At 38.2% G+C, this 25,825-nt stretch overlaps 1 protein-coding gene and 1 pseudogene across 2 annotated transcripts in view; both read left to right on the top strand.

Moving 5' to 3' along the window:
- Positions 1 to 25,825, top strand: part of FOXP2 (forkhead box P2) — a 1,221,669-nt gene that overhangs the window by 43,949 nt on the left and 1,151,895 nt on the right. The gene's annotated exons all lie outside the window — the stretch shown is intronic.
- LOC148112890 (E3 SUMO-protein ligase KIAA1586 pseudogene) lies at positions 4,812 to 7,401 on the top strand (annotated as a pseudogene). The gene has a single exon (XR_015728988.1). The product of XR_015728988.1 is annotated as an E3 SUMO-protein ligase KIAA1586 pseudogene (transcript).

Here is a 25,825-nt window from a genome sequence, read left to right on the forward strand (position 1 = left end):
TGGTCTTAAAATGCCCAATTTAAGACTGTATTACGAAGCTGCTACCCTCTCAGCAATTACAGATTGGATAAATTTAACGGAGGAAAAGATATTGAATATTGAAGGATATGGTCTGGTCTACGGCTGGCATGCTTATTTATTGTATGACAAGAAAGTAGATAAGACTTTTAAAAGTCATATATTAAGAAATGCTCTACTGCGTGTCTGGAAAAAGTATAAATATAAACTAAAAGATAAGTTACCAATATGGACAGTACCCAGACATGCGATAGAGAATATAAATTTGGAGCAAAAGCAAGATAAGTTTACATATAATGAACTCCTTTATAAGGAAGGAGTTAGATTACAATTAAAATCTATGGAGCAATTAAGAGAAGAAGGAATTATTAAGACTTGGTTTCAATATGGTCAGCTGCAGGCCAGATGGAGTGAGGATCAAAAAATTGGTATTTTGCAGCAGGATGAAAATTTGATAAAGCAAATAAGAGATAAAGGTCAAATGCATATTAAAAGGTTGTATAATGTATTAGTGGAAATAGATTCGGAAACAGAGTTAGTCAAGGATTGTATGATAAAATGGGCAGAAAATATAAGTGAACCAATAATGTTGGATACATGGGAAAAGATATGGGTCAGAAATGTAAGATTCACACAAGCTCAAAATTTAAGAGAGAACTTTTACAAAATGTTTTATAGATGGCATTTAGACCCAAAAAAATTAGCCTGCATATATCCAAATTTACAACCCAAGTGTTGGCAATGTGAATGTGAAGATGCTGCATATTTTCATATATGGTGGACATGTAAAAAAATTAAGGCTTTTTGGATAAAAATATGGTGGATTATTCAAAATATTTTAAGGAAAAAAATTAAATTTACGCCACAGTTTTTTTTGTTGGGAATAGTCACGGACTGTACTGTAATAGAGACCAAGTTGGTTTTGAATTTAATAACAGCTGCCAGATTACTGGTGGCACAGTACTGGAAGAAGGAAGATCCACCTACCATTGAGGAATGGACTTTAAAAGTTGTGCATCTGGCAGAGATGGCAAAAATTTCATCATATCTTAAAGATCATTCGAATGAAAGATACATATCAGAATGGAGAAGATGGATTGACTATATGCAAAAAAAGTATCCAAACAATAAGATTCATATAGCTTATGAATGAAATATTTTTAAGTAGTTTATGTTTATAGTTTTTGAGTTATAAGGAGTTAAAGATTTAGGGAGAATATGAATGCAATAATTTTGCTATATCCTGTGCCTGTTCTGAGAAGCCTAGGGAGGGGGTGGGGGGGAAGGAGGGGAGGGGAAAGGGTGCGGGGAGAAAATGCTTGTATTTCTTATAAAACTTTTCAATAAAAAAAGAAATATAAGAAAAAGAAAGAGGAGAAATAATGGGAAATATAGGGCAGAATAGGAGAGCTCAGAATCTTAAAACACAAAAGAAAGGAAGAGGAAGGAAAAAGAAAAAAAATAGAAAGGGAGAAAGAAATGAAATGGGGAATAAATTTAGAATTGTAAGATTTAACAGATAAGATGAATGTTAGAAAAAAGATAAAATAGTGATACCAATTAAGTGACTTAAAGTGATGGGAAATTATAGAGATGTATGAAGTAAATGAAATAAGATTTATTTTTCATGTTTTATGTTTTAAATATACTCTATTGAAAATTTGAGAAATTGAAAGAATTGTCATATTTTAAGTGCAGTGTTGGAGGTTTATAAAATGATAAGTTGTAATAATATGAATAAATTTAATTGGGGGAATTGTAATAAATTGGAATATTTTAAACTATATATTTGAAATGTAATTAAAAAAGGGAAAGAAGGCGAATTAAAATTAAAATAACTAATTAGATTGGGGGCAATTAGAAATGATTAAGATGTGAATTATAAATATATATTGTTAACAATTAAAAAAGATAAGAAGAATTTTGAGAAAGATATTTAATAAATGAAAGAAAGGTCGGGGTTGCCTAGACATCATAGTGAAAATATTAAATTGAAAATCTATACAGCAATAGGGAGAGATGGAAGAAGAAGTAGAGAGATGGGAGAGAAGGTTAGTCAGGGAGGAAGAAAGGAGGAGAAGGAGAAAGGAAGGGGAAGTAGTAAGGAGTAGGAGAAGAGGGAAAGAAAGGAAGAAGGAAGGAAGAGAGGGAGAGGGAAGAGACTGAGAAGAAAGATTGCTGTATAACAAAAAAGAGGAAATGGAAGAAAGGCAACCCCGAACACATATATGAATATATGAAGATAAAGAAGAAATCGTTAAAAAATAAAAGAGAATAAATGTGAACAAACAGGAAAATTAGAATTTGAGAGCGAATGAAGATGTTGTTTATATAAATAAATATAGAAATATTGAGATATGAATTAAAGAAAAAATAGGGGAAAAAAGGAAGATTTGGGCAAAAATTGTAATTGAGTAAAAGGTATTTGAACTTGAAAAATTGTATAAAATAAGAAATTGCCAATACTCTGTTCAAAAAAAGATGTGGGTGAAAGTGGGGGGGGGAATCAATAAAACTTGATTAAAAAAGAAAAGAAAAAAGAAAAATACATTGTTAAATGATGATGGCATGAATCATCATTGCAAAAGCATCCTGAATGTAAATGGCACATGACAGGTACTCAATTAAAACTGAGTGAGTCAAGCTGTTTAGGATATCTACAATGAAATAACCATAGGTTGACTAGTCTTCTGTGCACACTGACTTTTTTTTTTACTTTTAACGACCCTGTAATTACAACAGGTTGGAGTTGGGACAACTAAATGAAGCTTGAGTGTTTACTGGCTGGATGCCCTTCTTGATGCTAATGCAGAGTTCACAGCAGACAATTACTCATTGCGCCCAGAGAGAAATATCTGCCACTACCTAGGGTCAAACTTACAGCATCCTGAATATGAGGCGAGAGCCACCACACTGCTCTCTGCATACAGTGTTTAGTTTAATCTATTTAGGGAACACTGTTAAATAGTGCATTCCACCCATCCCTTTAGACCAAGGGTGTCAAACTCATGGCCAGTGCCCAGATGTGTCATGCACTAGCCACGCCCACCCCCATTTTAGCGAAGGGGAAATAAGTTGCAATACTTCACGTGACGACAATGTGATGCCGCGAGTTTGACACGCCTGCTTTAGACAATCCAGAATGATTCCATAATCAATGGCATCAAACATTGCTGAGAGCTCAGAAAGGACCAGAACAGGCGCATTTATACCACCTGGATCCCAAATAAAGTTATCAACCAGCTTGAATTGTGGTGTTCCATCTCCTGGGTATGCACAAATTCTGGCTTTCTTTCTTAAAATCTTTTCCCAAAAGGAAGATTGGAAGTTGAGAAGAAGTTATCCTATATGGTTGGATTAAAAAGACGAATGCCTGTAGTACTCCCCTGTTTAAAAAAAAAATATCATTAAGAGTAAACAGTGTGGTGTCACTTATTCCAGATTTTTTTTTTAGGAAAAAATAAGAAAAATGATGCAAATCAAATTGACTATTTGCATTGTATAATAATGCAAGCTATTGTATTGTTTGCTGAAATGTTTTTGGACCTCATATTCTATTGAGATTGTAAACTCATGGGCGATTTGTTTGCTTTCCATAAAAAAATAGTCTGTGAGAATGGCCATATCTGCCATGATCTCTAGTTTCTGGCTAGTCAATTTTCCCATAACAACCATTTTGTAAGTGTGCCAATTACATCCCCATTTCAAAATGTTATAAAAAGCTTTCTGAAACATAATTGAATATTGTGTTTATGTATTTTTGGGAAGTGGTATAAAAATGTATGGAACTATTATCATTGAATAAGTTGAAGATGAACACCATCATTAGAAATTGGTGGTCTTTTTCATTTATAGCATTTCACAGGATAAATCTAAACACAAGTTAGCAAAAATTTATTTATTTATTTATTTATTGGTTCGATTTATATGCCGCCCTTCTCCGGAGACTCAGGGCAGCTTACAATGCGTTAAGCAATTGTCTTATTTTGTAACTAAATTAGATAAGATATATTAAAATGTGATATTATATTTGTATTGATTTTATATCTGTGTTAATTTAAGTTGCCAACTGTATTTATTTTGTATTTTTCTTTTTTTTTTTTGAAAATTGTTGTAATGGCCTAGAAGCACTTATTTCAAATGAGTGGCCATATAAATCAAATTAATGAATAAACAAAACTTTCATGTATAAAATAAATTTAAGTTTGCACTACTAGATTCTTTTTCTCTGCTTATATTCAAAATACCTTGCCACATGACTAATCATCTATGAAAATTACCCATTCAAAAAGATGTAGTGTATTTGTAATGTAATATGGAAATACGATTAATCTTGTCCTTAAAAAGAAAGATGATTTTGAAGCATTAATATCATTTTGAAAGCTTCTTTATAGTGTCCATTATGTGTTGTTACCCTCTTTGCATCTTTAAACATACCTTATTGAAACTGAACATACATAGTGTTTTAAAATTAAAAGAAAATAAATGTTTATAGAAAACAGAGATCTAAGGTTTATTTTATTTAAAAATCAGAAATAAAATATATATGATGGAACATATTGTTGCATGTGAAAACAACAAACAAAACCGTGGTTTTATGACAGTACTTAAAATGTTTTCATGACCTAAAAACTAAAAAGATCTAATGTAGTCAGTTCAGAACAATCCTCCAAGATTGTTGAAGAACTGCTGATATAGTTAATGTTTGCCCCTTCTCCTGCTAATATGGAGAAATTCTATAATAATGTAGAAAAAACTTTCCTAACTTTAATGAGAGAATGCTATTACCTTGTGAATTTTGCAGCTACCATAGAACTGAAAAAGCAGGATATTGCCTTCCATATTGTGAAGATGATTTTTTTCAACTGAAAACCAATTAGCACTATGAGTGCAGGAATATGAGGATCTTCTTTGGAAATGATCATGAAATGCTGTTACCCAGAATATTCATTCAGACTTGCTTGTTAGCAGTGCTGAATGAATTTGAATTACTTTTAAGGGTAGCAGTGGTATTTACGCTAGCTCTGGCAAGTACACCATATATATGGGCAAAAAAATCATAAAATGATTATAATTTATGGAAGGATCAATAAAATATCCCCTTATGAAAGAAAAAAAAATTAAGGTGTTTTGATATATATGTTATTTTTGTAGTTTATCAAACTAAAATACATTTTAGGTCACTTAAATCTTTCATGCAAAATGCTAGGTTCATGAATAAAGTTGTAGCTAACTTTTACTTTTGTGAAAATCTGCTGATGGTTATTGCCTATAACAAATAAGTTCTGTACAGTTTATATAAAAATACCTGACATTCATTTTAAGTATTAGGTGATAGCTGCAGCTATATTGATAGGACATGGAATTGTAGTATTAGAACCTCTTTGGAGCAGAAAAATCCATTAGCTAGAAATGGTTTTAGAAGATAGTTCCTTGTCATATCATCTGTGTTTATTGTCTGCAAAAATAGCTGTACAGTATTAAAGGACTGATTGCTTTTTTACTGACTTGAAGGCCTGGACACAAGGCTCCCTAGTCACTTTGAATTCTTGTACAGATAGTCCTTGACTTATGATCACAATTGAGTTCAGAATTTATGTTGCTAAGTGAGAAATTTGCTAAGTGACTTTTGCCCCATTTTACAATTTTTCTTGCCACATTTGTTAGTGAATCATTACAGTTGTTAAATTAGTAACATGGTTGTTAAGTGAATCTTGCTTCCCCATTGACTTTGCATGTCAGAGGGTTGCAAAAGGTGATCACATGACCCCGAGGCACTGCAACCATCATAAATATGAACCAATAGTCAAGCATCCAAAGCAGGGATGAAATGCTCCCGGTTCGGACTGGATCGGCCGATCTGGTAGCAATGGTGGTAGGTGATTCGGAGAACCGGTAGCAAAAATCACTGCCCCCCCGCCCATGCCCATGCCCACCCAAAAGCATGCAGATCAATTTCAAGCATAGAGGCATTGATAAGAGTTACAAACTGAAAATGGAGTAGATCTGGGAGTAGAATTACATTCAAGGCCAATGGTTGTGAAAATAGTTGAGTGCATTGCAAATGAAATTAAAACCCAAATGTTTACCAGCATCATTGCACAGAATCTGAAAATATGTCTGATCATTGAAGAAGCCTCAACAGTATCCTGCAAACCAGTTTTGATAGTTTTTGTAAAAGTTGAGTCAGAGGACCCGCCAACAATTTTTGTCGAGCTTGTTGAGTTGAAGAAGCAAGATGCAGAGATAATATGTTCTGCAGTTTTTGAAAGTTTACGTAAGGTTGGATTTACCTGGGACTACCTCAAAAAAAATTTAATAGTGTTCTGCTCTGATGGTGCCAGCGTTATGCTTGGGAGAAAATCTGGAGTGAGCATCAGAATAGCAAAAGAGTTTCCAAACATCATCATATGGCACTGCTTGAACCATCGCCTCCAACTTGTTTTAGATGGTGCCATAAAGGAAATAAAGCAAGTAAATCATTTTAAAATATTTATTGATAAGATATGCTCCATTTTCCAGAAATCCAATAAGAACCGGGTTGAACTTGATGAAATATCCGAAGAACTTGAAGTTAACATCATAAGGATTGGTTGAGTTTTTGGACCAAGGTGGGCTGCCTGTAGCTTACAGGCAACCATAGCTGTGTGGTGTGCTTATCCAGTGCTACATCAATATTTTCATGCAAATGCAAAATACTCTGGTATGGCTGCCCATCTGGAAAATAAATATTTCTTAAATGATTTGGTGTTGATGATTGATATTTTGGAGGAAATCTCTCTCCTTTCAACTGCACTGCAAGCAGGCAATATGGACATAATAAAGGCTGAAAAACTGGTGAGAAGATCAATAAAAGCTTTTGAACTGCTTACAAAGGGAAAGGGCTCATACAAAAGAAAAGTTGATGGACTACTTATTTCAGAAACCTTCAGAAATATAAACTTCATAGAAAATCACCAATTTGTTGACAGTATCACCAATTTGATGACAGTATCATCAAAAATTTGCAGAAATGGCTGATGGACTGTGAGCATTTAAAAACTGGTAGCCAATTGCAAGACACCACAAATAAACTACAGTTTCTACAATTTTTGGTACCAGAATACTGGGATTTTGAGGAAATAGTTGTTCCATGGACAGCAGCTGAAGAACAACTGCGCATATTTAGTGACATTTTCAATTGCAACATTGACATCAACGACTATCGAGATTTTGTGGAGAATGTGTTAAAAGATTCAAAGAGGTATGCAATTCCTGACAGTATTAAAAAAGCAAAAGATATTGTCAGAACAATTGCAGTAAGTTCTGCAGAAGCAGAAAGGGGTTTTTCAAAAATGAACTTCATCTGTTCAGAGAGCAGAAGTTGTCTAACCATTTCCAATTTAACCACCCCATGACCATCAGTGTTACCAGCCTACCTCTTCCAAAATGGGACCCTATTCCTGCAGTGAAAAAGTGGTTCAGAGAACACCATCGCTCAGCCAATGATTCATGTGTCAAGTTCAAGAAAAGTGAAAGTGAGGAGAGTGCCACTGAAATAGCTATGTGGAAACATCTTATAGCTAAAGGCGACTAACAGTTTTATGTAAGTGTGTACCTCTTTTATTTTTTTTATTGTTTTGTGTACTTCTTTTATTCTTTAGATTTGTATATCATGGTATATCTTCTTTTTGTAGGTTATTATTATCATTGGTGCAAGAAGCGATGTCGAAGACAACACTTTTATTGCTCTTATGTAAGTATTTGTGTACCTCTTATTGTTTTTTGTACTTCATTTATTATTTAAGTATTAATTGCATGAAATAATTGGTATATTTTCTTGTTGTAGGTCAAGAAGGCAAAGAAGTGACATTGACTTGGCCATGCCCACCCGGTCACATGATCACCAAGCCACGCCCACCCAGTCACCTGACTACCAAGCATGCCCACCCGGTCACCTGACCATCAAGCCACACCCACCGAGTCACCTGACCACCCAGCCACACCCAACAAATAAGCCATGCCCACAGAACTGGTAGGGAAAATTTTTAGATTTCACCCCTGATCCAAAGGGGGATGCTGAAATGGTCATAAGTGTGAAAAATGGCCATTAGTCACTTTTTTCAGTGCTGTTGTAACTTTGAACAGTCACTAAATGAACTGTTGTAAGTCAAGGACTATCTGTATTCTATTGAGATTGGAAATGAACAGGCATTAACCTCTCCTTAGGACCCTGACTTTTGGTATGCAGAGGGAGACATCTGTATCTTAAGTGTATTTCTGAATGCAGTGGTCATAAGTTGAGGTCATATAGTCCTCAACTTACAATCATTTGTTCAACATTACAACAGCACTGAAAAAAGTGACTTGTGACTGGTTTTCACACTAATGATTGTTGCAGCTTCCTCATGGTCATGTGATCAAAATTCAGCTGCTTGGCAACTGGCATGTATTTATGACAGTTGCATTGTTCCGGGGTCATGTGATCACCATTTGCGACCTTCCCAGCCAGCTTCCAACAAGCAAACTCAAGGAGGGAAGCCAGTGTAAGGATCGCCTCTCCTTCCAACTTAAGAAAGTACGAACTCTTGAAACGTGGTTGTTCAAAAGGATTCTTTTATTAAGCAGAAGTGAAAGCCATCTAGCTAAAGCACGATCTGAATACCCTTAGGCAAGACAAGTAGGATTAAAGCAGTAGAGACCCCTCCCTTTTAGTCAGAATGTAGTTTTTAGCCAATACACAAGTGTGAAGATGTTTTCTTTCCTAGTTTCCCTGAGAACCCGAACAACCATGCCTTCCCACTGTTGTTCTTTAAAGTGAAACAAACCACATGGGTATCATAAAAATTCCTCCAGGAAAAGAGGATCTCAGGGCTCTTTGGAGCCAGGATATAGGTCATTGGTTCCCAAACTTTTTCAGTCCACCGCCCCCTTGGTACTACAAACTCATCCTCAGTGCCCCCCACCCAGGGGTGGGTTCTACTTACCTTTACTACCGGTTTGCAGTGGAGCTGCGTGCGCGGGCTTACTTCGCTTGCGCATGCACGCACTCTTCTGCACATGCGCAGAAGTGTTTTGGTGATGTCGAGGTTGGTGGGCGGGGCCTCCTGTCAGTTTTACTACTGATTCTATAGAACCGGTGAGAACCAGGGCAACCCACCACTGCCCCCAACCCCACTCCCTATAAAAATAGCATTGTTCGGAGTAGTGGTTTGCACAACCCACTAAGGAAGATAGTAACAGTAAAATACATGGAATACAGCCATTTTTGGCCTCCTTAAGCCTTGCCCCGCATGTTCTGTTTTTGTGAAAAACGGGCCCATTTTTCGCAAAAACGGTGCGCAGAGCCTTTGGGAGGCCTGCAGGCTGCTCCAATACAAATCTATCCCTGTAACAAAAACAGCTAACACTATTAGTTAACACTAAAGAAATCCCCTGAATCAACCAATCTAGAGCAGTGATTCTCAACTGGGGGTTCCTTTTGAATTTGCTGACCACCAGCGAGTGGGAGAAAGCAGTTTCACAGAGGAGGGGATGGAGAGGACTGTGGGATGAATTCACACCCATTCCCAGACCCCCTTGGGATCAACCTGCAGCCCTCCCGCCTCCTCAGGCAGTAGACCGTGTTGGGGGGGGGATGCTTTTCAAGAAGTCACAAGGAGGGCTGAGAGCTGGTTTCTGTCCCACAAGTAAAATTTGGTCCAGAACCAACCCCAACATGAAGGTCTTTTATTTGCTCCTTGTACTCCTTGTCTTTGCATTTTTAACAGGTAATAAATTTCTGATGATGTAAAAATAGCTCATAACTCACCTTTCTAGACAGCTATTATCATGTCTAAAAGCAAGATACTCTTCTCCATCTTTTGTCTGGAGTACCATTTAATCCAGAGCCTTTTAATTCCAGAAGTCCAAGTTTAAAGAATGGACTTCTGGAATTAAAGCTCCATTTTTTAGCTAAAACTTAATTCACACCTGTTAGTTTTGCTTGAGCAGTGTGAACAATTGACAGTGTGATCCTCCAAAGGTTTGAAAAATATATCACTGATTTTTCTTTGGCATTTAAACTGGATAACCAATGTGAAAAAGTTCATCAAGGAAGGACTGGAAAGCCAATTCATACTGAACTGTATTGGGTTTTCTGTTGTTATTTGGATAAAATGAAAAGAAATCAAATAGTGGTACCTAGTGCGGAAAAAGAGACAAAATAATGGGTCATTCTCAACACTTGAATTCTCTACACTTAAAATATCTAGAAATTATTATGGTTAAGTAAGTTTTGCCCCATTTTATGATTTTTCTTGCCATAGTTCAAATCAAAGTTCAAATCAGAGATTTGATAGTTCAAAGATTTCTGAGACCAATGTTGAATACTTAAATTTCAGTAGTCACCAATCCCAGTCTTAAAATGAGTTTAGAATCAGTAGGAGTCACTGATAACAATGAACTAACTAGCTACTGATAATGAGTCCAGTCCTGCCTTTCTTTTCCTTCTGTCCAAGTTTTGCAAGTACTTTTTCCAGGTATATGTTTTATTCCAAAGTATACAAACCATTATTGTTAGGGAAAAAATGGGTCTTCCAAGCAATTTTAAAAGACACTGTCAGAATGACTCTGCTCTCAGCCCTCCTTGTGGCTCCTTGAAAAGCATCCCCCCCACATATGCAAATGAAAAGAATAAACTTAAAAATCCTAGCCTTTTAAAATTGAAAATATGGAGAATTGGGAGGATGAATATGAGACACTAAGGGAGATGTTTCAAAAAGTAAGGGAGGCATTTAATGGAAATAAGGAAGCAGAGAATTGGTTAGCTTGCAAAAAAAAAGAGAAAAGATGAATGAGAAGCAAGAGAAACGAGATAATATTGAAAAGAAAATAATTGAAAAAAGATAAAGATGATTACACTGGGTTCAATAGTGATAGAATAAAAATGGATATGGGAAAATACATCTCAAATATGAAGAAAAGAGAAATAAATGGGGTAAGATTGAGAATGAAAAGTAATAGAGTTAAAATTAAAGGAAAAAGGCTGAAGGGGAGATATAAGAACAGGAAAAAGAAGGTAAAGAAATGGGAGAAAGGGAGGAAAACATCAAGAAAGAACTGTGGAGAGACTAAGAGAAAATGGTTAAGAGTCACTGAAAACGTTACTTTGTTAATAAAGAGAAGGATGCTAGTTGTAGAAATTATATGTGAAAATGCTGTTAAATGAAAAATAGAACAATGTAATGTGAAAGAAAATGATATTGGAAGAAGCACTAAAAGGAGAGAATAAATTATAATATAAGAATTAATTGAATAAGATGGAATATGGAAATTAAATGTAAAACTGAATGAAATTGAAATGCAAAAAATGATCCAAATGATATACTTGTAAGAAGTAAAGTAAAAATATATTGTTAAAAGTAAAAAGTCTAAGGATTGGAAGATTGTTTGAGTAAAGATTTAAAAGAAAAAATGGAATAAGATGAAATATACTGCTAATAATTAAAAAGATGAGGGGAAATTTTGAGAAATATACTTGATAAATGAAAGAAAGACCGGGGTTGCCTGGACTCCATAGTGGAAAATATAAAATTGAAAATGAATACAGCAATAGAGAGGGATGAAGGAAGGAGAAGAGAGATGGAAGAAGGAAGGAGAGAGAGGGAAGGGAGGAAGGAAGGGAAATTAGAGTAGGAGTGAGGGTAAGAGAGGGAGGAAGAGAGGAGGAGAAGGAGAAAGGAAGGGGAAGTAGGGAGGAGAAGAAGCGGGGGGAAGAGAAAGTAAGAAGGAAAGAAAAGAGGTGGTAGATTTGAGGAGAAAAGATTGCTGTACAATAAAAAAGATGAAATGGAAGAAAGGCAACCCCAAACAAATATAAAGATATTAAGATAAAGAATGAATTGTTAAACTTTAAAGAATAAAAGAGAACAAATATGAATAAATAGCAATAATTAGAAACACACATAGAAACATACAATGTATTTTCTTTGAACAGAGTATTTGGCTGGTTCACAAATTTAAACAGTGTTTAGTCATTTCAATTAAATTTACAATTTCTATATTTCCTTTTTGCCATATTTATTCCTCATCAATTTTTTTAAAAAACCAATATTACTCTTCATCCTCATCTCTAATCTTAATCAAATTCAATTTTTCCCTTCTATTCTATATTATACCCCTTCCCATTGTCATCTATTTTTATATCCATCCTCACATTGGTTAATTATGTAATATTACAGTTGTTTAATACAAATTCAACATTTTAATATAAATCAATTAGTTATATAACTACCTTTTTTGTATATTAATATGAACATGAATATTCCAATTATTTCCATGCAATCCAATTTCTTACAAATCAATTAATTATATTTACCAATAATAATAAACCAAATAATTTTCCCATATATTCCTCCAAAGTACAACCTAACCATTTCTGCTTTCAACACAATATATAATTAAAAATATTTCAATCGTTACAATTTCCCTAATTAAATTTAAAAATGTTCTGGCTGTTATCCAAACTACAATTTAATCCTTTTTATTTTCACCACCATATACCATTAAAGGTATTTCAATTGTTACAGTTTATACTTATTCATATTTCTAAAAAAAATAAAAAAAAACTTATCATTGTCTAGATTTCAAAAATACAAAGACAAATATTCCAATTATTATTCATTTCATTTTTACAATCATGATTTCCCATTTCTTACTACTATTCATATTTCAATTCTAAATATGTATAACATCTTTCTCTTTCATTTCTTTTTCTCCCTTCCCATTTTTGCCTTTTTCTTTCTCCATTTTTTCTTTTGTTTTAAAATTTTGAACTCTCCTCTTTTGCCCTAAATTTCCCACTGTTTGCATCTACCTTTTTTGGTGAGGAAAAAGAAATCTGCCTCTGCCTAATTTTCCAACGTTGCAGCAAACAGCCAACAGCCTGCTTTACTTTCAGTTTCATTAGCACTAGGAGAAAAAAAAATCTGCTCCAGCAATTTAGCTCTTTGCAGTAAGCAGCAGAGCCCTGCGCAAAACAGCTGAGAGCAAATCGGCTGAGAGTCGGGAGGCCAATCTAATCAATGGGCTAATTAGCCTATGCTGAAACTGAAAGGAGTTGTTTTTACTTGCTGTTTGCTTGCAAGGAGGTAACTGCTGTGAGGCACAGGCCAAAAGATGGGGGCCACCCTCCTTGCCACTTAGACCCCCCTGCTGCCCCTTTTGCATCTAGCGCCCCCCTGCCACCCCCTTGCCGCCCCGCTAAGGCATCCCACTGCCCCCCAGGGGGCGGTACCGCCCACTTGGGAACCACTGCTGTAGACATTGTCATTTTATAATTATGTGACCATAATTTTTGCCATTTCTCTAAATCAATACCATAACCAAATTTTTTCCCCCACGCTATCATTGATTCTTTAACTTGTTCTTCTTCCAGTTTTACCTCTAACAAATATCCATACAACTTTTTAATTACATGATCATCAGAGCCCATTAAAATATTATCTAAATTAGTCAAAACGCTATAAAAACCTTCTTGTTTGAGATCTTCTCGATATCTAGAAAATATTTGCATATATGAAAACCAGTCCATCTTACATCCCTGATCTTCTAGTTCCTGCTTTAATTTAAGTTCACCCTTTTCATCCAATAATTCATTATATCTAATAATTTGTTCCCTTTTAAATATTACTGGATATGAAAACGCTTCAATTGTAGACACCCAGACTGGAATCTTCAAATAATGATATTTTTTAACCTTCTCCCAATTCAACCATAAAGCGTCATGTATTTGGTGTCTTCTAAAATACCCTTGTATTTTTGTTCCTTTATACCATAAAAAGGCATGCCACCCCATCAACAAATCATGTCCCTCCAAATTCAATAATCTGGTGTTTCTCAAAGTTATCCATTCTTTAATCCACATTAAACTTGCAGCTTGATAATATAATTCAAAATTAGGCAAACCAAATCCACCCCTAACTTTAGCATCTTGTAACAACTTTAATTTTATTCTCACCTTTTTTCCCTGCCAAATATATTTCAATATCATTTTATTTAAATCTACAAAAAATCCTTATCCAACTTAATTGGAATTGTCTGAAATAGGTACAAAATTCTAGGCAAAATATTCATTTTGATAGTTGAGATCCTACCAATCAAAGATAACTGCAAGTTTCCCCATTTCACCAAATCTTGCTGTATCTGTTGTTTAATCTCATTCACTATTCCATTAAAATCCCCCATCATGCATATATTGTCATACTCCATTTCAATTATTTTCGTATGTAGCTTTCAATAAAAATCATTTTGATTGCTGTTTGGAGCATATATTGCTACCAGAATTTTCATACTGTTATCAATTATTTCCACCATCAAAATTCTTCCTTCTGGATCTGCATATATTTGCTCCGCCAGTATTGAATTCCTAATATATAAAACAACAACTCTCTTGTTACTTTGTGACAATGATAAAAACATTTTCCCAAGTTTGGGTTGTATCAATACTTGTTCGTGTTGCTTTTTAATATGAACTTCTTGTAGACAGATTATATCAAATTTTAATTTCTCTAATTTATAGAATATCTTTCTCCTTTTCACTCCCGAATTAAGTCCATTTATATTTACTGAAGCATTGTTTTTTGTTGGGTATATTTATGTTATGCTTTGCTTTTTATGATAACTTTATATAGTTGTGAAGGTAGTAAACTGTGTCCAGCACCAAGTTCTTGTAGGTATATTTTATAAGGAATAGAACTAGCATAAAAATGGATTGTTGTCAACCTTCGTTTGCTTTTGTACTTGCAATGAGTTCAGTGGGAGAAGCAGCAATAGGAAGGAAAAACTGGGACAGTTTTGAAACTTCTTTTTAAAAAGTTTTTTATTTTTTACAAACATATCAGTGTGTGAACAGTGTGGTTGGTACCTGAGTATCATACATTTCACACAAGAAAATTAGTATTAATCATATTTGTTTCATTTAACTAGCTTATATAATACTAGTAATAATACACTTTATATTAAATTATACTATTTCATTGTTTAATTATTCAACATTTCAATATGTTATTTATATACCAATCACCCTATCTTAATTATCATACCTTTAATATAAATAAAATATTATTAATTATATTTTTTACATTGAACAAACTTATATAGCTAATATTAATACCAACATTTATATTACATTAAAATCTTCCATTATTGCTTATTCCACTTGTTATTTAGTTATTCATTATATCAATATATTGTTTTATGTCAATCGCCATATTCTACATAATACAACTAAGATATTATTAATCATATTTTCTACATTTAGCATACATATGCATATTCATATTGAATTATCATCTTTCATTTTTGTTTAGTCAGTAATTCTATGTATTGTTTTTATGACAATCCCCATATTATTTAAATACACTTAATAATACCATCTTTCATAAGATATTATCCATCATATCTATTACATTTAACAAACTTATATATTTCTAATAATAATACCCTCCTTTATATTAAATTAAGATATTTCATTATTTGCTTATTCAATTTATAATCCTTCATTTTTTAATCAATGTTTTGATTTTATTTTTATATCAATCATCTTCTGCATATCATACATTTTAATACAAATAAAATATTATTAATCATATTTATTACATTTAACAAACCTACCCACATTCATATTGAATTATTATTTAGTAATGCCATTGTTTTGTATGTATTGATAGTAAAAAGTATATTGCCTTGATACTGCCTATGCTTTATATTTTTAGGCATAGTACAGTCAAAAAGAACATATTTGAAATAATTTTAATTAGATGAGCTACAATTGTAATACAAAACTGGTGTAACACAAATACATGTTATGTAGCATATCTAGAAGTCAAATATTTCATATTCATACATGAGAGTAGAAATGAGTTTGAAAAGATTTCACATAAAATAAATAATAATAGCAGCTGTCTGTAGCAATGACTTGGCAGTGAAGTCGGTGTTTTAGCTTTGAGCAGATATATGAATAGAAAATATATCTGAGCACACATATATTTGTTAGTGTTTGTGAGTATGGGAATATGTGATATGTTATTTTAAGTTTGAAATTAAAGCAAACATTATTAAGCCAGGCCAGCAGTCAGATTCAGATAAAAACAAATAGAAATGAATGTATGAGTATACCTTGGAAACCCAGAAGCATATATTCAGTTAATAGTTGGATAGAAGGAGCAACAAATAGACGTCATGCTCTCTGCCAAGGATGGCTTGAATAAAAATTGTCCAGATTCCCTGTAAACAATCAAGGAGGATATGGCTCAAGGATTCTATTGAACTGTTTCCACAAGGACATACAGATTAAGTTTAGCCAAAAGTTAAACTATTGGACTACAAAGACCTTGCAAGCTGCATGGATAAAATAAGCTTCTTTCTAATGAAAAGTCTCAGGTTAGCTGAAGACCTATGCTAAGTAACACTTACCATATAATACAAACACTAATGCCTGGAACAGCAGTGTAAGTAATTTATAACTGCACATCTATTCAGTAGCATTGCTATTAACATGTCAGTTATGAATTGTACGATAACTTTGTGCATGTTAAGAAATTTAGGAGGTTCCTTCTGGATCGTGACCCTTACTCGCTTGCAAACACATCAAACAAACAAACAAGCCAGAGAGGAGTTTTAGAAAACTAAAACTAGTTTAATAGAAACGAACAAACAAATAAAACAAAGCCTATAAAAGAGGCGTTGGTCCTACCTGACACGCTCCTTCTCGTTGGGTGGAGACAGCAGCCATGCTTGGGTAGTGACTCATACGATCAGATTGGAGGACTGAGCCTGTAAAATTTGACAAGTCCTGCCTCTGTTGCCACTCTGCAAATGTCCACTAAGGAAGCGTGCGTGGCCCAGGTCGCGGATGTTGCCGCGCTGCATGTCGAATGCGCTGTCAACCTTGCCGGTACAGGAGAAGAGCGAAGCTCATAGGCCGTAGCAATCGTCTGGCGAATCCAGCGACCGATGGTAGAAGAGGATACCTTAGAACCTAAGGAGACAGGAAGGAAGGAGACAAACAAGGACTCCAAACGACGGATCGCTGCTGTTCTGTTGAGGTATATCCGGAGAGCCCTCCGGACATCCAACGTGTGCCACTTCTTGTCTGACAAAGTGGTTGGGTGAGGACAAAAGTCTGGAAGGATAAGTTCCTGTGAACGGTGAAACACAGAGTTATTTTAGGGACAAAGGTAGGATCTAGCCTTAGGACCACACGGTCCGCATGGAAGACACATAAGTCGCTTCTCATCAATAGCGCTGCAATTTCCAAAATCCTCCTAGCTGTCGTAATTGCCACTAGGACTGCACTTTGCAAGACAGAAGCCGCAGGCTGGTAGACTTCAACGGCTCGTACGGTGCACCTGTGAGAGAAGTCAAAACAATAGAAAGGTCCCAAGTGGGGTACCTATGTAACACCGGCGGGCATAAATTAGAGGCTCCTCTGAGGAAGCGGCGAATCAAAGGATCCTGTGACAATGAAGGAAGGGAGCCGTAGGTTAGGACCGAAGCGAGAGCTGCCACCTGTCGTCGGAGAGTATTGGGAGAGAGACCCTCATCTAGGCCGTCTTGCAAAAACATGAGAATATGAACTATCGAGGCCCGGATGGGAGCAACGCCGTGTAGGATACACCAAGTAGAAAATGCCCGCCAAATGGCTGAGTAAATGCGGTCCGTGGATGGGTGCCTAGATGCCTGGATGGTCTTTATGACTGTGGCAGGGAGATTGTCTCGCAGCAGCACGTCCCACTCAATCTCCAAACGGTCAGTTGCAACCACTGGGGATCCGGGTGCAGTATCGCCCCTTGAGATAGGCAGTCCACGGGGCAGGGAAGTCTCCAGGGGGGAGACACCGACAACTGCAGAAGGTCGGCGAACCACGACCTTCACGGCCAGTGTGGAGCTAGAAGGAGCAACTCTGCTTGTTCCTGTATGAGTTTCCGCAGAACCCTCGGGATGAGGGGAATCGGGGGGAATGCATAAAGCAACCTGTGGGGCCAACGGGAGCGCAGAGCATCCACAGCCTCTGCCTGGTGTGCCGGAAATCTTGTGAAAAATCGTGGAAGTTGGGAGTTCGTTGGCGATGCGAACAAATCGACCACTGGAGTGCCGAACCGGGATGACAGGACCTGGAACAAACGAGGATTCAGACGCCACTCTGTGTGATCAATTAGTTGTCGGCTTAACCAGTCTGCACATACATTCGATTCCCCTGATATGTGTTCTGCCCTCAAAGAAGCCAGCCGGCTCTCCGCCCAGAGTCCCAATCTCTTGGCCTCCCGCATAAGGGCTCTGGACCTGGTGCCTCCTTGGCGATTAATGTGCGCCTTTGCCGTCACATTATCTGTAAGAACTAAGATGTGAGATCCGGACACTAGATGTTGAAAGGCTCGAAGGGCTAAATAAACTGCATGTAACTTGAGCCAGTTGATGTTTAATGATGACTCGACCAGCCACTGTGGTTCAAAGAAAAGGCAGCCCCTAGAAATGGCTGGAGACCGCCACCATCTGGGCGAAGCCAAATGGTCCGAATGGACCGAATACACTGTAATCGGTCTGGCAGTCGAAAAAGGATGAGCCGACAGGGATCGGTGCACCATTGCTGCAATCATACATTGAATGTCCTCTGGACGTAAAGGAGTAGAATCATGGTCTCGGGCTGGGCTGGCCTCCATAGAGGCTCGGACAGAGCATAAGATACAGGTGGATGAACCACCAACCCAGCTGGAGTGCTAGACTCCACAGCATTGACACCCCACAGACGGGGGAGATCCCAATAAGTCAGCTGACTCAACTGACACCAGGAAGTCTTGCAGCAACATCTGATCTGGGGTCGGAGAGGGGTCACATCTACGTTCCCCTGGAGAAACCCTGGCTGTTGTAGATGATGTAGAACCACTGTCCTTGGCCTTGACTACAGGCTTCCATAGAAGCTTTTCCTCACGTCTAGCAGAAAACTTAGACTGAGGTTTAATGGATACTCCATCCCCTTGCGCGTGCTTGGCATCTTTATGCTTGGAAGCAACTGACTGCTCCCTTACTGTGGCCTGGTGGCCATGTTTTGACTTTGACTAGGCATGATAGGCCGTATAACACCCAAGGAGAGGAAAATAGATTCCATGTTAAGCAAGGCAGTCCTGTATCAGGGGAATGTCAAATTCTAGATGCAGTCTGTAATAAATATGCGAGGCACCAACAGAGAAAAGAGAAGGCAATTAACCCCAAGCCTGTAAGGTGCAGCAATGTCTGCCAAAAGGGCTGAAGGCAAGGTTAGGCCAGGGTAGCAGGCACAGCCAGAAAGACTGGAGGCCTGAGAGAAACTCAACGTGTCGCCTCACCCCTAAACAAAATGGCAGCCAAAGCTGCCAACTCAGGGATCACCAAGCTCCGTTACTGAGCAGATCAGCAATGTCAAACAGCTGAGATGCGGACCGGTAAGAGAAGTCAAAGAGCTGAGCAGGAATAAATCAGGGCAATTTTACAGTTCACCAAGCCCTTGTGATGTGACCATAAGCGGCAAACCACAGGGAGTGCAAAAACTCCACTTCGAAGCCAGCGGCAAGGTCAATCAGCTGAGAAGCGGTTAATAGTGACAGCGGGCAGAGCTCTGTTCATTTCCACAGGAAAGAATCAGAGCCTGGAGGAAAAGAACCGACAAGCGGTGATGGTCAGGGAGCGCAAAGACTCCACTCAGAACCCGGCAGCTAGTCTCAAACAGCTGAGAAGTGGCTCTATTGAGTCTGCTGGAGAAAAGCCGCGCCTGGGTGAAAGGCCGGCAAGCGGCGAGAGGCAGGGAGCGCGAAAAACTCCACTAACAGTTATGCGGCTGGCAGTGACAAAATGGCTGCCCAAAGACCGTGGGGAGTGCAAGACTCCGCAAAGAGAAGCCACTGTTTAAAACACAGGGCTTCACTGGCAAAGCCGGTGATTTTGAGCCACTCACAGGAGCGGAAAGCTCCACCAACGTACAGAAACTTACCAGTTCGATGAAAGGATGGAATGGCAGAATGGCTTCAACGAGACCTCAGAATTGTAATCTGAGGCTTCCTGAGGTAAAAAGGTTCACAGAATGTCCAGCAAACAAAAGAATAGCCAAGTACGACATCCAAGGTCAAATCCGAAGAATCAGGTATGAAAGAAAACACTCTAACTCTGAAAGCTGTCAGAGCTAGCTATCCACAAACTGTGCCACCATAAGAATGGGAGCGCTAGACTCCACATTATTGTTACTCCGAACAGGAGGAGGAGATCCCCATAAATCAGATGACTCAACTAATAGTGGGAAATCTTGCATTGACATCTGATCCGGGGTCAGAGAGGAGGCATGTCTACATTCTCCTGGAGACCCAACTGTTATAGCCAATGGGGCAGAACCAGTGCCTTTGTCTTTGACAATAGGTTTTCTTAGTAGCTTCTCCTTGCGCTTAGGAGGAGCCTCAGAACAAGGCTTAATTGCTACTCCTTCCCCTTGTGTATGCTTGGAAGCTTCCATCTTAGAAGCCACTGACTGCTCACGCACTGGCACTATGGCCATGTTTTGACTTGGCCAGACCCTTAGGCATGTCTGGCTGTAATTAATCAATAGGGTTGAAAGGACACCCCTAAAATTTTATCAGCCCTGTAATAGGGTAATGTAAATTTAAAAGTAGTTTAAATTAATATAAATGTGTTATAGATGTAAATTATATATCCAACTCAATTTCCAGTAGCCAGATGTGGCAGTCTTAGTTTATAAGGGCAGAATATGCTTATAACCGGCATAGAACTAAGGACTGGAGGCTTGATAGAAAAAAAAAAAAACTGTGCCCTTGCCCTTAAACAAAATGGCGGCCGAGCAGTCACCTAAGAGCTCAAGCTGGCATAACTGTCAAAAACTGAAGCACTGCTCAGTCTCAAATGAAGGCAGATCTGTCTTAAACAGTCTAATTTGGCCAAATAATCAAAGCACTGTCAGAGTAAAGAGACTACACACAATTAGTCTCAGTCAGTTAATAAGCAGTAAGCCTGTTCGTAAAAAACACCGACAAGCAGCAAGCCTTTGGGAGTGCGAAACTCCACTTCACAGCCAGCACCAAATTCAATCAGCTGAGAGGCAGTTAGGCTAAGCAGCAGTAGCGCTTTAACAGCCTATTAGGGGGAAAGTAGCTTCTGCTAAAAGCTCTGATAAACAGAGATAGCCAGAGAGAGTCAAGCCTCGTAGTGAAAATGTTAATTAGCTTCAATCAGCTGTGAGGCAGTTTAAAATAGCAGGGAAAACTCTGCACTTTGTTAAAACTGCCGACAAGCGGCAAGAATCAGGGAGTGAGACAACTCCTCAAATGGAAAAGTTTATGGCTATAGTTGTTGGGAGAATCGATATGGAAGCGCAAAGCTCCACAGCTGGTAACATTATTTAATTGTTAGGATCCCACCGGCTAAGCCAGTAACTTTGGATCACCCCCGGGAGCAGAAAGCTCCACTAACCTTTGAAACTGACCAGTTTCAATGTGCCTCTGCTGTTAATCGAGGTATGTTGAAGTAAAAATTTTTGTTCAAATCTTACCGTAAGCAAAAGAGTAGTCCAATATGAAGTCCAATGATCAAAACCGAATAATCAGATATGAATAAAATACACTCTAATGCTGAAATCCCCTGGCAACAGGGGCTCAGCAGTGATTCCGAGTAAATTGCTATCCAAAATGGCTGCCTGTCAATAAATAAGGGGGCGCGAGGCTCCGCAGCGATTCTGAGTGGATGTTCGTTCAAAATGGCCGCCTGTCAATCAAAAAGGGGAGCGCGAGGCTCTGCAGTGATTTCGGGTGAATGCCTACTCAAAATGGCAGATTGTCAATCAAAAACGGGGGCGCAAAGCTCCGCAAGAACGAAACTGCCTCAGAGCCTTCAAATCAATTAAGTAAGTGGAAACGCTGCGAAAAGGGCAATCAGATAATAAGGCAAGCCAAGACACAGCCTGGAGATGGTAAATCTCCTTTACAATTCAATGGCAGTAAATGAGACAAAATGGCTTCCAGGCTATAATGTGGAGCTCTGTGACTAGAGGGACACAATGTAGGGAGCGCAAACACTCCTCCAGCTACCACAATATATTTAAGGTGAGGTAAGGGATTGACCAAATAAGGAAGGGGGCGCGATGCTCCACGATCCCTTCAGTCAGGGGAAGGTTTTTAAAATTAATATAGAAGGGGAAGAGGGAATTCCTTTTCACCCCCACCTCCCAGCAACCCAGCAACGCTGGTTGCTGAGGTAAAAAGGGACAAAGAATTAGTCACACTCACGAAAGAATAGTCCAAGAGAAATCCGAGTCAAACTTTGATATCAACCATCTGAAAAAGAGAAATAGGAAAATTAGTAAAATTGTCAGAGACAGAAAACCACACGACTGTCCAGTCTGAAGGACTGAGCCAAAAGCTGGGATCCCTGGCAACAGAGGCGGGACTTGTCAAATTTTACAGGCTCAGTCCTCCAATCTGATCATATGAGTCACTACCCAAGCATGGCTGCTGTCTCCACCCTCAATGGAGAAATACCAATAGTCATCTCCCTTCTTAGCAAAGATCCATTCAACTCTCTTGGAGTCTCTCCATGCGGTTTGAGCCCAGCTCTTCCTTCCTCAGAAGTAGTCTGGAGTGACTTCAGCTCAAGCATGTGTGTGTGTTGTGTGTGCTCAGCTCAGCTTGCATCTCAGTAAGGTGAGTAGGTCAGGCCTGCTGTGCTCTGCTCCGCTCTGAATGGCCGATGAGTGCTGTTAACGAGCAGCTGCTTAAATGCTGAGTCATGGTCAGTTTGAAAAGGTCCGGGAAAACTCAGAGCCAAAAGCTGCGGTCTGATTGACTCATTCAAATGTTCAAGCCAGGATCCAATCAATAGATCACAGCAAACCTTGAGAGGAACTTACTCTCACAATCCCCTTCTCTGTGGCTATTGATTATAAATACATATACATAGAAATCATTGGATACATACATCACAATGGTAAATGTACACTTTCATATAACCATAGATATCTTATCTAGCAGATATTGATGTTGATCCCGGGGTAGTGGTTTTGTGAGTATGTCTGCTACCTGTTCCTTGGTCTCGCAGAAAACTGTCCTAATGAAACCTGTCCTTGACAATTGCCTGACATGCTTATACTTACTGTCAATGTGACGTAACCTTTGTCCCACAGCATCAGCCTGCGATATGTTGATAGCAGCCATGTTGTTCTCATGAATGTCTATGGGATATACTGGTTCTTTCCACAAGTTCGTTAAGAGATCATCAAACCATATCAGATTATTAGATGCTTTAGATAAGCATACATATTCTGCCTCGGCAGTGGAAGTAGCAATTAACTTCTGTTTACCTGAGTACCAATGAATAGGACTTCCATTCAAAAATATGACATAACCTGAGATACTCTTTCTGGACTTAACGTCTCCTGCCCAGTCTGCACCTGAATAGCAGTATAAACTCGGTTTGTCTGATATGTCTGGTTCTAACCTAAGGGAATGGTTTACAGTGTTCTTTAAATACCTTAGAACCCTTTTAATCCCGTTCCAGTGATATTGAGTGGGATTCTCAGAATGGACAAAACATTTACGGTCAGGCTGATATCTGGCCTTGTCCAGCCTGCTATATACAACAACGATCCTATCACTGATTTATAAAGTGTCTTTTGTTCAAAAGCTGCGCTTTCAACATATATATTCTTGAGAAAATCTGTTTGCATAGGGGTGTCACAAGGTTTGGCCTCTGTCATGTTACATCTTTCAATCAATTCCATGATCTTATCCTGCTGAGAAAGTTCAAACCCCTTCTCAGTTTTTACAAATTGGACTTCTAAGAACTTATCAATTCGACCCAGAGGCTTTAGGGCAAAATTCTTACTTAAGTCATTAGAGAACACCTTGCGTCTGTTTTCAGACTTGCAGATATACAAGATATCATCCACGTAAACCAAGATTGTTTCCTTAGTAGCTTGGTGGTTTCTAATGAACACACATTCATCAGCCAATGAAGCTGTAAAACCCATTTGTTTTAAACTTTTGGTAAGACATTCGTACCACCTCCTGCCAGAATGTTTAAGACCATATAGACCATATAGACTTTTGTTCAAAAGCCAGATATCACCTTCCTGATGATTTACACCTTGAGGAACCCTGACATATAGTTTCTTATCCAACTTAACGTGCAAGTAAGCAGTCTGTATATCCTTGAATGGCGGCTATAGTGAGTGCTGTCTTCACACTCTCTGGGCGCACTGTAGGCGAGAAGGTATTGACATAATCATCAGGGAACCTTTGTGAAAAGCCCTGTGCAACCAATCTCGCCTTATAAATGAACTTCCCATTATCAATAGGTTTCTTCTTAAAGACCCATCTAATGCCAATTACCTTCTTGTCCTTTGGTAATTCCGTTGGTGTGAATACCTCTAGCTTTTTCAAACTTACCAATTTGGTATCCATCACAGCACGTCAATTTTGTTGTTCTCTATCAGATAGAGTCAACACATCCTCATACCTCTGGGGTATGACTGAAACCTGATCAACAGAAGTGACAAAACCTTCATACTTCTTTGGCTTCTTGCCCCTAGTGGACCAGACTGGTCTACTTACTGGTTCTTCATCTACATCAGAACTGTCTGATGAGTTGTCCTCCTCATTGCTATCGTTTTGAACCTTTAAAATGGAGTGCCCTTCTTTCCAGGCTACTCCTGCTCTCTGTTTTAATATGCCCTTTAAAGGTGTGGGGGATACACGTTCTTCATCACCCTCAAAATCAGATGTATCACTATCACTAGATAGATTTTCCAATGCATCTTCCACCTGTTGGTCCAGATCACGAGGAGGGGTTTGAGTCAGGATCTCATTAGCGTGGATCCTGCTCCAATTTGTGCTTTCATAAAAGGTAACTGACCTGGATATTGCTATTCTCTTATTTGAGTCCACAAACCTAAAGGTCTTAGAACCTGTCTCATAGCCAACGAACCTCAGTTGGATTGAGACTCTATCCCCTTTCTTTCTAAGTTCTTTTGGGATGTGGACATCGGCCATCACTCCAAATACATGAAGATGCATTAATCTTGGCTTATGGCCATACACTATTTCATATGGGGTCTTTTGCACCACACTAGACCATACCCGATTGAGAGTGTAATTTGCATACAGAGCTGCTTCTGCCCAATATGAATAGTCTAGGTCAGCATCTTCAAGAGTGCACCTCATCATTGACTGCAGTACACCGTTCCTCCTTTCAATAACTCCGTTCTGAAATGCTGAGTAGGGCGCAGTCTGTAAATGGACTATCCCCTTTTCTTCAGCCAGTCAGAGAACCGAGCTGAATTAAACTCAGTTCCTCTGTCGGTCAAGATCTTCTGGATATTGACCTTGTGCTGATTCTCAATTAGACTGCAGAATTCCTTAAACTTAGATAATGCCTGATCCTTGGATTTAAGAAGGTAAATAAATCCAAACCTGCTATGGTCATCAACAATTGTCAGGAAGTAATGATTCTTACCAATGGAGGGTTTCAAAGGACCTACCAAGTCCATATGTACCAACTGGAATATGTGTTCAGAATATCTCTGAGACTTCCTGGGTGTGGGCTTAATTTTGGATTTTGCGCTCCTGCAAATAGAACAATCCAAAAAGGTGTTACAATCCTTAATTCTAACTCCATTTGAACACTCAGACATCTTTTGTACTATGGGAAAACTCATATGACCCATTCTACAATGCATAAGATGAGCACACTCATTATGTAATGGTTTGCCAATAGAAATTGAATTGGCGTTGTCAGGCTCCTCACCATTTTGTTCAAG

Source organism: Pantherophis guttatus, chromosome 7, assembly GCF_059756535.1.
Source record: "Pantherophis guttatus breed Tessera chromosome 7, ASM5975653v1, whole genome shotgun sequence".
Lineage (NCBI taxonomy): Eukaryota > Metazoa > Chordata > Lepidosauria > Squamata > Colubridae > Pantherophis > Pantherophis guttatus.